The sequence below is a fragment of the Papaver somniferum genome, unplaced genomic scaffold (genome assembly GCF_003573695.1).
Source record: "Papaver somniferum cultivar HN1 unplaced genomic scaffold, ASM357369v1 unplaced-scaffold_137, whole genome shotgun sequence".
In the NCBI taxonomy this organism is placed as follows: domain Eukaryota; kingdom Viridiplantae; phylum Streptophyta; class Magnoliopsida; order Ranunculales; family Papaveraceae; genus Papaver; species Papaver somniferum.
The window spans coordinates 7,668,102-7,681,883 of NW_020622934.1; positions in this window are offsets into that span (position 1 = coordinate 7,668,102).

Consider the following 13,782-nt stretch of genomic DNA (forward strand, 5'->3'; position numbering starts at 1 on the left):
CATCATCCACCACGTGTACAGAAAGAGACACGTGGAAGGCATGCAAAACAAGATATCAAAACATGATAGCAAGCATCTCATCAGAAGATGCCACCGGTCAGCAGATCCGACGGTCATGGACAGAGGATCACAGAGGTATGATGGCTCAGAGGAGCACCAGATAATACCCCTTGGGTGTTAATACACCCAATCCCGAGGAAGATCCCAGATCAACGGCTGAGAGGAAGTTTGACTGACACAGATGTGACCAGACAAAGAGACACTTGCCTGACACGAGCAGACATCCATCTACCCGCATTAAATACCAAAGAGATATACACGTGTCAATCAGCTCGTGTAAGAGGCGAGGATAACCCTTCGTATTCAAGCTCAGGCCGCAGCATATGCCGAAGACCTCTGCGTAATGGGTACAAAGCACAAGAAGATAAGATTACAACGGCACCTCAGAAGTAGGACCCACGTTCCAACCCTATAAATACCCCTCTCCACTAAGATAGAATGGGGTGGAAAAATCCAGAGCAATTATAGGAGAATATAGGAGAGAGAAATAAGAAGAGTAAGGAATCCCCCTACTTCCGCAGACCTATGTACACTCTAAAGTCATTCGACTATCTTTGTAATCATTCAATACATAGTGAAACACCAGCCCCGTGGATGTAGGCCTTAGTGTTGAACCACGTAAATCTTTGTCTTATTTACATTTTAGCACTTTACATTCAGCGTTGAACTTCATGTGCTTTACATTTATACTCGGTTCTCTGTTTATTCCTTTATACAAACATTATTTATGATAATATTCGACTAGACAATGACAAGCTCGAAGGCTTCGAGTCGATGAATCGACATAATCATCCCCTTTACACAACATCGTACAATTCTAGAATTAGACTGTATGCGAGCATTGTTTGTGAACACGTGGATGGCTTCGTGATTTATGTGTTCACAATCTGGCGCTAGAAACAGGGACTTTGTCCCGGTAAAAGATTTATCTTATCCCGTGATTTCACCTTAAACGCGCATTATGGTTGTGCCCTATTATGGGTTCAGCGTGCTTTCAAAACCTTTTTTATTCTGGGTTCAGCGTGCTTTCAAAACCTTTTTTATTCTGGGTTCATGGTCTTCATTTTCACAAACACCATTTCAAAGCAGACAAATCCACGGCTATCTATCACAGATTTGCACGTAAGGCATTTTTCTTTTAAAACTAAGACTAAATAATCCAGATTCATGAGTTCTCGCGACGGATCTGCCTTTTCAAGAGGTTTCTTTTTCAAAAGTAGTCTGAAAACAAGGTCCATGATTGTTTATTAGAGGATTTGTATTGCGAAAACTAGACCGATGGAGCTTTTACGTTTCTCTTTTATTAAGGCCCTTGGGAAGCTCATTTCCTTCTATTCCAATAATTTTGCGGATACGAATGGCACTAACCCGATCCTCGTGGATATCTTTGGTTCTCATTTCCTTCTATGCAGAAAAAGATTAAAAATGGAAAAGATACTAGAGGCAGGAAAAACCAAAGTCTCATCAAAGGAGACACCGAGGATTATCCCGGTCATGACCCGAAGCAAGCAGAAAGGATACAAAGCTAAAACAGCTACTCAGAGGCAGGATGCTGCGGAAATCACCTCACCTATGAACACTAACTCCATTGCAGCCACGGCTCTCAAAGCAGCAGCCACAAAGAACAACGCAACTGTTGCGGCCCTCCAGGCTACAGAAGCTAACAAGACTTTGGTTTCAAACCAAATCCATCAACAAAGAGAAGGGGTGGAAGAATCTATGACACACCATCCCGCACATCCACCAGTCTTCGGAATGCCGTCAACCAACGGTCAGAATCAAACCATACCAGTGGTTTTAGTACCGCGGGTGGAAGCTCAACCGAGGGGACCAAACTTGGAGATACCAACAATTGAAGCTGATCCTCTACCACCCTTAATACACACAGTAGACGAAGGGGGAACTATGGCCGTAGGGGTACAAGCCGGAACTCCCAATCAGGGATCAAACCAGTCCCACCGACTGATGGTAGAGCTCGAAGAATTGAAAAAGAGCCAGCAGGTCTACGCAGATGCCGTAGCTCTTCTGGCCAGGGAGAACCAAGACTTGAAAGATAGGATTGCCCAAAGCACGAAGACTAGCCAACAACTGGACGAAGCAAATTCTAAAGCACCAGAGCCTAATCGAGACCGAAGAATCATCCTAGCAAACGCCGCAGGGGAAGCAGTGCATCCGATCCGGAATATGCCGCCGAAGACTTAGACTATTATGACAGTGAAGTTCGAAGAAAGAAACGCTCAACTGAGCATGAGAACGTGGGATATTACCGCGCAATGGAGGAGCTGCGTGATGAGATGATGGCTGAGATCAGGCAGTTAAAAGCCAGACAAGGCGGAGGAAGGCTTGAAGAGGTGATGAAAGAAGCTAACTCCACGCCCCTAACTCATCGCCTGGCAAATACCCCCATTCCGTTAAAGTGCCTGTCCCAACTTTTGAATGCTATGACGGATCCAGTGATCCCGCGGCACATATCCGGTATTATAATCGTATCTTAGCCCGATGGAGTCAAAACGACGCCGTCCTCTGTAGTATTTCCCATCAAGTCTGAAGGGATCGGCTTTGTCTTGGTTTGACAACCTGCCACCTGATTCCATCAACTCCTACGATCAACTCGCAGAGAAATTCTTGAGAACCTACATGTACAACAAAGCTGTCAACACCGGAATGGATAAACTTTTTTCTCTGGCAATTGGTTACAAGGAGAACACGAGGGAATACACCAACAGATGGCACAAGATCTGCCAAGCCATAGGGAGTGTGGATCCCGTAGTAAGCATCAACTGCTACAAGTGGGGATTAGACCGAATGAGTCCACTATTTGTTGAGATCCACGGAAGCGTACCTAAGACAGAAGGAGATCTTCGAATAATTATTGAGAAGTATGCTCGTCTTGAAGAAATCCAGCGTGAGAACCCGAGGGCACAAACGCAGAGGTCTCACCGTACCAATTCCGCAGAACAAACCAGCGGGGCCAAAAGAAATAGCTCAGTGGAACGCCTCACGAAGATAGGAAGGAACGAAGAGATGAACGACGAAAAGACGATCGAAAATTCGAAGATCAGGTTTACACGAAGCTCAATGCTAGCTACGCTCGGATCTTGCGAGAGATCAAAGGAAGGGAAAATTTGGAGTGGCCGTGGTCTAAGGGAAAACACCCCCAAGAACCGAGAAGTCTAAAGATTACTGTGAGTATCATTGCTTCAATGGACACCAGACCGAGAAATGCAAAAACCTCAAAATAATGATCCAAAAATTGATTGATGCTGGCGAACTCAAGCAATACATACGAAAGGAGGTCACCGAGGACAGATCCAAACGAACCAAGCAAGTCCAACTTCCAGAGGGAAACCGCACAATCAACACCATCTCGTGTTCCGAAGCCGCAGGGCCCTCACTTACACGCAGATAGGAAAGAGGCTACGAAAGCAATTCGAAGACCACTGCGAATTATATAAGATTGATGGCGTAGAGGTGGACGAGCACGAAGAGTGGATGGACGCACCTATCATCTTCGATACTGAAGATATCGAAGAAGATATGGAAGACCATAACGATCCCTTGGTCCTCACACTACCAGTGGCCGGATGTAACCTCAAAAAGATCCTCATCGACGGGGGAAGCTCAGTGAACGTTCTATTCTACGACGCCTTCAAACGGATGAAGCTCCATGATGAACAGCTGATGACCTCTTATTACACCATCTACGGGTTCAACGGAGCGCCCACAAAGCCATTGGGAGACATCGTGTTGCAGGTGAACGCCGGGCCCATGAAAGTAGAAACACGATTCAGCGTGGTTGACGCCCCATCCCCCTATAACGCCATTATTGGACGAAAGTGGGTACATAAACTCAAGGGAGTGGCAGCAACTTACTACCAATATCTCAGGTTCCCTACACCCGAGGGAGTGATGGAAATCAAGGGAGATCGGGTCTCTGCAAAAGAGTGCCAGACCACTCAGGATCGTATCAACAACGAACAGGAAGAGCAGCGAAAAACCCAAAGGATCAAAAATAAAGAAGCTGCGAAAGAAAAGGCCATAGACCTGTTCCTCAAGGAAACCACAGGAAGGGCTTGACAAAGGATGATAATGTCCTTAACACAGAGGCAAGTACTTCAGCAGCCAACGAAGGACAGAAACATACCAAATAGCAATTAAAGAACGTCCCAGTCCTTGGGGACCCGAAGCCGGTGTTCACACCAGTGGAGCCCGTAAAAGAAATCAACATAGGAACGGAAGAAAACCCGAAGATGATCAAAGTAGGGACCATAATGGACGAAAAAAGAGAAGATTCCTTAACCAAATTACTTAAAGAATACGCGGATGTATTCGCCTGGAAGTTAGGAGACATGCCGGGGATTGATCCGAAAATAATCCAACACGAGCTGCGCATCAAACCAGGCACGCCACCTTTCAGGCAGAAAATAAAAAAGTTGCACCAGAGTATCATAAGGCAGTAGAAAAAGAACTTCGGAAACTACTAGAAGCAGGCTTCATCAAGGAAGTCAAATACCCTACATGGATCTCCAACATGGTCGTCGTTCCTAAGAAAAATGGAGGGGTTAGGATATGCATCGACTTTACTAACCTCAACAAGGCATGTCCAAAGGACAGCTATCCCCTACCGAGCATAGATCAACTGGTTGAAGCAGTGGAAGGTACGAAGAGCTGTCATGGACGGATATTCTGGTTACAACCAAGTAGCCCTGGCAGAAGAAGATCAACTACACCACATTCTACACCCCGCATGGCCTTTAACACTAGAATGCCCTTTGGACTTCGAAACGCAGGGGCAACGTACCAAAGAATGGTCGATGCTATCTTCAGGCCATGGATTGGTAGTACCCTAGAAGTCTACGTTGATGACATGCTCGTCAAAAGTAGGCTGCGCAAAGATCACCACCAGGACCTGAGAGATATTTTCGAAGCAATGAGGAAACATCACATGAAAGTAAATCCAGAAAAATGCACTTTCGGTGTCACCTCAGGGAAATTCCTCGGATATCTGGTAACAAAAAGGGGTATTGAGGTAGACCCCGCGAAGATTCAGGCCATAGTGGAAATGCCATCTCCGAAGAATTTAAAAGAAGTGCAAAAGCTCAATGGGTCCTTAGCAGCCTTGGGCAGATTTATTGCCCGATCCTCGGACAAATGCAAACATTTTTTCAATATTCTCAAAAAAGGGAGTAAGTTTGAATGGACCGCAGAATGCGAAGAAGCCTTCCAAAGAATCAAGGAACACCTGGCTTCAATTCCAATCCTGCAGAAGCCTGATCCTGATGAGGTTTTGGCATTGTACATAGCAGCGACAGAAGACGCAGTTAGCGCAGTGTTGGTCAAAACCAATACGAAGATAGAAAACCTATCTATTATGTCAGTAAGACCCTCAATTCTGCGGAAAGGAATTACACGAAGATCGAACAACTCATCCTGGCATTGGTATGGGCTACTCAAAAGCTGAGAACCTATTTCCTAACTCACTTCATCCGCGTCCCATGCAAAGCACCACTGGAAGCAGTCCTCAAAAGCGCGGGAAAAGTAGGTAGAATAGCCAAGTGGAACACCCACCTGGACCAATTCAACATCATTCATGAAATTCAACATTCCCAAAAATCCCAAGTTTTGGCGGATTTCTTAGCAGACCTCCCCCTGGACAACGATGAAGAGATTAGGGGAATACCAGAAGCCGACGAGGAAAGCAAGGATCCAGTTGATGTCCTCGAACCCGCGAGTCAAAGACAATGGGAAGTCTTCGTTGATGGTTCCAAAAATAAGGAAGGGGCAGGAATAGGCATTGTCATCACCACCCCAACTGGAGAAAGGATCGTACAGGCACTCAGGTTAGAATTCAAAGAGCATACTAACAACATCGTCGAATACGAGGCAGTCGTACATGCCCTCCGCTTAATAATAGAGATGGGGGTAACTGATGTAAGACTGACAAGTGATTCGCAGCTTGTCATACGGCAAATAGGGCTCGAATACAATGTGTACGACGACACCCTCTCAGCTTACATGGCCTTGGTCCAAACATTGGCATCACAAATTCCGAACATCAAGTTCCGGCACTTATGCAGAAGGGATCTCAGGCACGCGGATGCCCTAGCATATATATCATCCATGCTGAAGGACAAGAGTATCGAAGCTATCAAAATAACAAGGGTATACGAGCCTTCGATTGCATCACAATTTTCCTTTGCTACAAATCAAGATACAGTGGAAGAAAATATCGAAGATCAGGTGGGAGAAGACATCCGTGACGATTTTGACGAAGAAGATATCCTGTCAAGAGCAAATCAAGACGAAGATTTCAACAACGAAGATGATTGGAGAATGATGATCCATGCGTTTCTCAAGGATGGAACCTTACCCGCGGATCACAAACAAACCAGGAAAATACTCTCCAAAGTAGGAAGATATGATCTTCGGGATGGGATCCTGTACAAGAAATCTTTCCTCGGACCGTTACTACGTTGCTTATCCAGGAAAGAGGGGCATCGAATTCTAAACGACATCCATTATGGTGACGCAGGGAATCATAGCGGCATGAGATCACTAGCCGACAAAGCAAAAATGCAAGGATATTACTGGCCCACAATGATACAAGATGCTGCAAGAATGTCCCGACGATGTGAAGAATGTCAGCGTTTCGCCAAAAAGATACACGCACCAGCAACAACGTTGAATTCTGTGGATAGTCCGTGGCCATTTGCAAAATGGGGCATAGATATCGTTGGGCCTTTCATCGAAGGATCAGGGAAAAGACGATTTTTGATAGTAGCCACGGACTACTTCAGTAAATGGGTGGAAGCCAAATCCTTATCCAGGATCGGAGACGTGGACGTGTTTACTTTCATATTCCAAAACATTATTTGCAGGTTCGGCATACCAGCGGAAATCGTGTCCGATAATTGTAAACAATTATAGGGGAAAAACATAGACATGCTCTTCGACACTTTCAAAATAAGGAAAAACAAGTCCACCCCCATATACCCTCAAAGCAACGGACAAGCGGAAGCTACTAAGAAGACCCTCGCCCTTATCCTCAAAAAGTAATTAGACGAACACAAGGGGCGATGGTGTGAACAGCTACACAATGTATTATGGGCATACAGGACAACACGAAGATCTGCCACTGGGGAGTCCCCATTTCTCCTCACTTATGGAGATGAAGCAGTCATCCCAACAGAGATACTCATGCCAACCACAAAGACCGAAGCATGGGAGAAAAATCTCACAACGGACATGATGTTAGAGAGACTGGACGACCTGGAATAAAGGAGGGAAGCAGCATTGCAAAAGATGGAAAATTATCAACGGAGACTATCGAGAGAGTACAACAAAAAGGTTAAGCTCCGAAATTTTGTAGAAGGGTAGTATGTGCTAAGAACAATCCCGCAGTATCAACGAGAGAAGAAATGGGGAAAGTTAGCACCTACATGGGGAGGACCTTTTATAATACACGACATTTCGGGAAACAGTTCCTACTATCTTCGCAATCTGAAAGGCGAGGTCCTCCGGCACCCTTGGAATGCTAAATGGCTCAAACCGTACTACTCGTAGGAACAACGCAGCTTTGCATCTGCGTGAAGAATACCAGAAGAAGAAGGCAGCGTAACCGCTTTACATGTTTCTATCTCTGGACGAGGAGTAGCAGGCCTCAACCTATCAATCAAACAAACTTTTTGGGAAATCTTCAAGCAAACGAAAATGTCAAAAGGCCCGCTGGGTGAACGCATGTACATTACATAATAAATTAACAATATTGGGGAAAGTAGTTAATCTACAATCTCTCAGGGCTCCCCTATCAGTGTCTATGAGTGTAAGACCAGGGGGAAGGCACCTAGCAGAAAGAGATACCCAACCAATTTTAAGGCAGCGGGTCGACGGAATGGGTGCATGTAAATATTTCAAATAAGCATTCCATATCCTAGAACGCTGCCTCGACCCCCAGTGTTTGGGAATCCTCTGGCCCAGGATTTTCCAGCGGGGTGACAGGTCTCAAGACGATCACGAAGGTATTTACCTTCGGTGTCGCACCCAAACACTCTCAACTTTTTACAAAGCAAGTTATTTCTAGTTTAACACTTCACAATACTTAAAATAAAGATGTATTGATAACGCAGGTATGCCAAAAGGATGATCCATTTCATAAAGAGTTGATTACAAGATTCAACAAACAAGATAAAGCAGGAAACACATCAAAAAATGATCTGAAATTATATAATCAACAAGGATCAACTTTCTGTGACTAATAAAAGAAATCTACTTGGACGATACAGCTCCATCAACAGGGTTGTCTCTGCGAGATGAAGGTACGATACCACCTGAAGAAGGCCCAGAAGAACCAGGCAAGGGCGCGGGAAGGGGACGACGCGGATAATTCTTGACAAGACCATGTTCGACTTTAAGATCAAGTTCAATCTTATCTAGGACTTTGTTGGTCTCTTCAGCCAACTGACATCGAGCTTTATAAGTGATAACAACGGTCCGATGGTTGGCCTGAGACAACAATGAAGATAGGCGTTCCGCCTCTTTGGAGGCAATCTCCGCTGCTTCCTCACGAGACGCGGCCAACCCTTTGAAATAGTTGGCTTGTCCTTCCTGCTGCACTAAGGCAGATTGAGTTTTTTTAAGCTCATCATTTGCTGCGTGAAGCTGTCCCTTGAGTGCTGAAAACAAGAAATACCAAGGGGTTAAAACGAAGAAATAACAGAATCACACTCGATAAAACGAGGTTATACCTTCGACATTAACCAAAGCCTCTTCAGACAGGTGTGTATCCTAGTACACGTATAAGAACCAAGTTTTCAGTTGCAATCCATAGCAGAGCGTGTATCTGAAATCAAACTAGACGATATCATCATCCGTTTGGATACAATTGCTTAACTAGTTGAAGAATAAAAATATATCATCTTTATACAAACTCACAATCAAAGTTTTAACAGAAGTCATTTCAGGCATACTACCAGAGAGAAACACAAACATAACCTTTTACCATTCTCGTAACATCGAAATAACCCCTCGTCTTTTCAGGATTACGCACTACTGTCAGAAAAAAGCCGACCAGCGAAGACAATCACTACATAAGAATATGTACTTAACGTGACATACAACGTACCAACATAGCAAATGGGCGGCGACATCATGATATACAGAGTTGAACGCAACGTTGGATCATTTATTCTCGATCTCAGTAGAACATGTCCCATTATATTCCTCGCAACAGAGAAATTCCTTAAGGTTCGCAAACTCTGGATATGCCGTTTTGCACTTTCCACAAATACGAGAACCATAAAATAAAAGATTATCTTCATTGGCGGAACCCCGTCCAACAATTAATTGAAATACAACGGAAAACCAGTATGTGAAGGCAGCAAACCGACACACTGCTGGAATAGTTTGTGCTATACTCAACGAAGATAACAAAAGAACTTGACACCGCAGTTTACAATACATATGAATGACAAAAATATGATGCCAAAAAAAAAGGAATGAATATCTCGATCACCATATTTACAACTCACCGTTTTGTGTTTTTGTTTTTTTTTATAGGGAACCATTTCAAGTTTATAAAGCAACCATATTTTGACCATCTGACACATCATCTCGGATATCGGAGGTTGGAAGTGCATTGGCTCCTGATCCATGCAGGAAGTTCCATCGACATTCTTATTGTATCAAAAGCCTTGGATATATCAAGCTTGATAGTTGTCAATCCTTTCTTAGACCTGTATTTCCTCACAGCGCATTATCTGTAGTGAGTCCGCTAGAGATAAATGCAGTTTTATTAGAGAAAAAAATCATTTCCAAATCACTCGGTTTTAGACTTAAGATTTATAAACTTAACCAATAACTTATTGGGGGAATATTCGCTGGCATTATGTTACAATTTTGGTGCCAATTTTCTAATAACTCAAAGGAAAACGAATACAAAGCTAGTTTTTGGTGATATATTCCTCATATAAAACTTTATATTTGAAAAAGCGGGGGCCTAACAACCACGCCCAATATTTAGCTTAGCAATCTGTATGGACAAACTCCAATATAATTCCAAGAGAATCAATTAGACAGTCAGACTCAATCAATGGAAATATATCCAAGAGTTGTATCTCTGTTTCACAATGTAATCAGCAAATCAAATAGATAGAAATCCATGAGCCTGATTATTAGATGAAACAACTTGAACGGTACCAAAGACGAATGTTCAAGTGTCAATCAATATAATCAATAACCAAAGGTTGGATTCTCTAATTGATTGAACTACGCACAAGCTGTGATATTTATATTATATAAAAAAATGTAATGCGGGAAGGAAATAACGCAGACACCGGAAATTTTGTTAACGAGGAAAACGCAAATGCAGAAAACCCCGGGACCTAGTCCAGATTTGAACACCACACTGTATTAAGCCGCTACAGACACTAGCATACTCCAAGTTAACTTCGAACTAGAATGTAGTTGATCCCTAATCAATCTCACACTGATCAAGGTACAATTGCGCTCCTTATGTATCTGAATATCAACAGGACTCTACGCACTTGATTCCCTTGGCTGATCTCATCCACAACTAAGAGTTGCTACAACCCAAAGTCGAAGACTTGATAAACAAATCTATCTCACACAAAAAAGTCCATTGTATAGATAAATACAGATAAACCTATGAGTTTTGTTACGTCTTTTGATAAATCAAGGTGAACAGGAACAAATTGATATACCGAACTTATATTCCCGAAGAACAACCTAGAAATCTCAATCACCTCACAATAATCTTAATTGTATGGTAGCGAAACAAGATATTGTAGAATCACCAACGATGAGACGGAGATGTTTGTGACTACTTTTTATCTTGCCTATCTGAGATTAAATCTCGAGCCAATCTTAGAGAATATAGTACTCAATCACGATAGAAACAACAAGATCAGATCATACAACTAGATAGAAAATAGTTGGGTCTGGCTTCACAATCCTAATTAAGTCTTTAAGTCGTTAACCTACAGGGTTTCGTGAAAAACCTAAGGTTAAAGAATAATTGACTCTAGTTGCAACTAGTATCACACATTAGGTGTGGGGATTAGTTTCCCAGTTGCTAGAGTTCTCCTTTATATAGTCCTCAAATCAGGGTTTACAATCAATGTTACCTTAGTAACAAAGCATTCAATATTCACCGTTAGATGAAAAACTGATTAGACTCAAGCTAATATCTTTCAACTGTTAGATCGAACTTAGCTTGTTACACACAAATGAAATGCACATTCATTAGGATATGAGTAATCGTACCTAAACGTGTACACCTCTTTGTCTCAACAATAGTTAACCGAAGTTAGCCATATGAACACTTTCATATCAACCTTATTCATCTTAACCATAACTAGTTCAAATGACTCAAATAAAACTAGAATTAGAGTTGTTCAATTGTTTATATTCTCATATAAGTAAATCGGGTATCGTACGAAGAAGATATCATATTCGGAAGTTGGGTGTCGAGGTTTAACAAAAGTGAACAGGAGCTGATTTCGTCGTTGACCGTCGCCGTTGATCCTTGACCATTTCTTTGACTTGACCAGACCATTAATAAGACCGGAACTTTGTGTAGCATAAGGTTACCCCTTAGTCAGTTTAATAGGTTGGTGATAGTAAGAACCTAATTAGGTTTAGGTTACGGTTAGTATATATATGTAAATGTAATTAGTGTGATTAGTTTAATTATTAGAATAGTTATCTTTTCAATTTCTGTTTCTCATGTATCACCTAGTAGTAAGATAAGAAGAGAGGAGAGGAAGACAGAGAATAAGTGAAAGTGAGAGGGATTTATGGAAGTAGGGAGATGTTTACTAGTTAGTAGAAAAGAAGAAGGAATAAGTAATGGAAATAAATATATTAGAACCTTAAGAGTGGTTATGTAAACTTTGAGTAGCAACCAAAGAGAGATCAAAATAAGAGTTAGAGAAATAAATGAAGAACATAGTTTTAGTGTTGAAGCTCTTGTGTTGATGATGATGATTTTGAAAGTGATGGTGTTCTTGTTGATTTATGGTGATGATGGTGGATGTTTGGTGATGTTGATGGCATCTTAGTAAACCAATCAAGGTAATCCTTCTAATCAATTCTTATATGTAAATAATGGATTGAGTATGTGTTGGATTTAAGAATAGTATAGAAACAAGCAGGTTCTTTATATGATAATCATGATTCCATGTAATTATTTTTTTCACTTATTTCTGACTTCTAGACATCCTATAGGTTGATTTAGTCATTGTTGATACTTGTTAATTGTAGTATATTGAAGTACCAAACTGTAGAAACTTAGTTTGTTCAATTTGGAGTTGAATTTGTAAGTTATGATGATTTTAATGATTATTACCAAATCTGGAAATTTCTTGTTTTTGCGGTGAGTAGCAGTCTTGATGGATCAAATAAGGTGTTAGAGATGGATTTAGTTCTAGAACGAAACTAGAAAGTTATAGAAGGAGATGTTATGTTTCCATTGAGCCAATAGTTACTTAATTTGGTCATGGAACGAGTAAATTATAGATTCCCAAAGTTGGACCCTTATGATGTTTCCAAGTATGCTAGAGGTTTAAGATGAAGTGAATTTTAGTGAGTCAAATCACTGAATCATTGAGTCAACACAGTAAGTCAGCTGAGTCACATAGCTGACTCAGTCAAGTCAGCCGAGTCATAGGTTAATGGGTCGGTTCATGGGTTGACCCTATGGATCAGTCAAATGGGTAGGGACCGGACTAGTGGGTCGTGCCAGATCAGGCCCATGGGCTAGGGATTAGGGCTAGAACCTTATTTTGTGTTTTTGGACCACTTATGTCCGAATTAGCTTTCGGTTCCTTCTGCAAAGTTGTAAGGTTTTCGGACGGATTTCTGATGGTACCAAATTTGATCCTATTTAGATAAGTAGATATTGTTTTATCCCAAAATTACTTAATACTAAGTTATAAGATCATAATTAGGCTTAGAACCATTAGATAGTTCACTTAGCTCATAATTAGAGATTTATATGAAGACGTGTTATGAGCATTTGATGAGACTTTTGGATAATCGTTAGACTGCTTGTGTGATTAACAATTAGTCGTTATTAACAACGATCGATTCAAAGGATGAACCAATAGATCGTGGATCTCGAGGTAGGCGAGGCTTGTCATCAAAATAGGTTGGAATAGATAACGAACTCTCTTGTATTTATTATTGTTTTACAAATCAATCTTGGTGTTGTGAAATTCATGCATATCTTTGTGTTGCTTTGTGTGCTATGAGATGTGTGCCGACACAATATCAGTATTCTATGGATAGGGCGATACACCGCAATATTACACGGCTTGGGCGATACACCGTAATATTATTCTTCTTTTATATATTCAGTATTCTATGGCTAGGGAGATACACCGCAGTATTACCTATTCGGTGTGGAATTGGCATCAATATTACTCTTCCCTTATGTGCGGCAACACACATCTCATACATGGATGTTTACTGTTATTTATGGATGTCTTTGAAGAAGTTTCTACTTTGTGTTTTACTGTCTTTCCGTGTATTAACGACTTTCGATAAAACCTGCATTGTCTTCAAATCATATTAATGTTTACTTGAAAGCTAGTTGTTATTCCTACGGGGCACCCCTTTTAGGGATGATGTGCTCACCCATTCCCACTTTCAGTTTCAGAGACGGATCAGGGTTGCACAGTGGAAGCTTTGTGGCGTTGAGTCTTA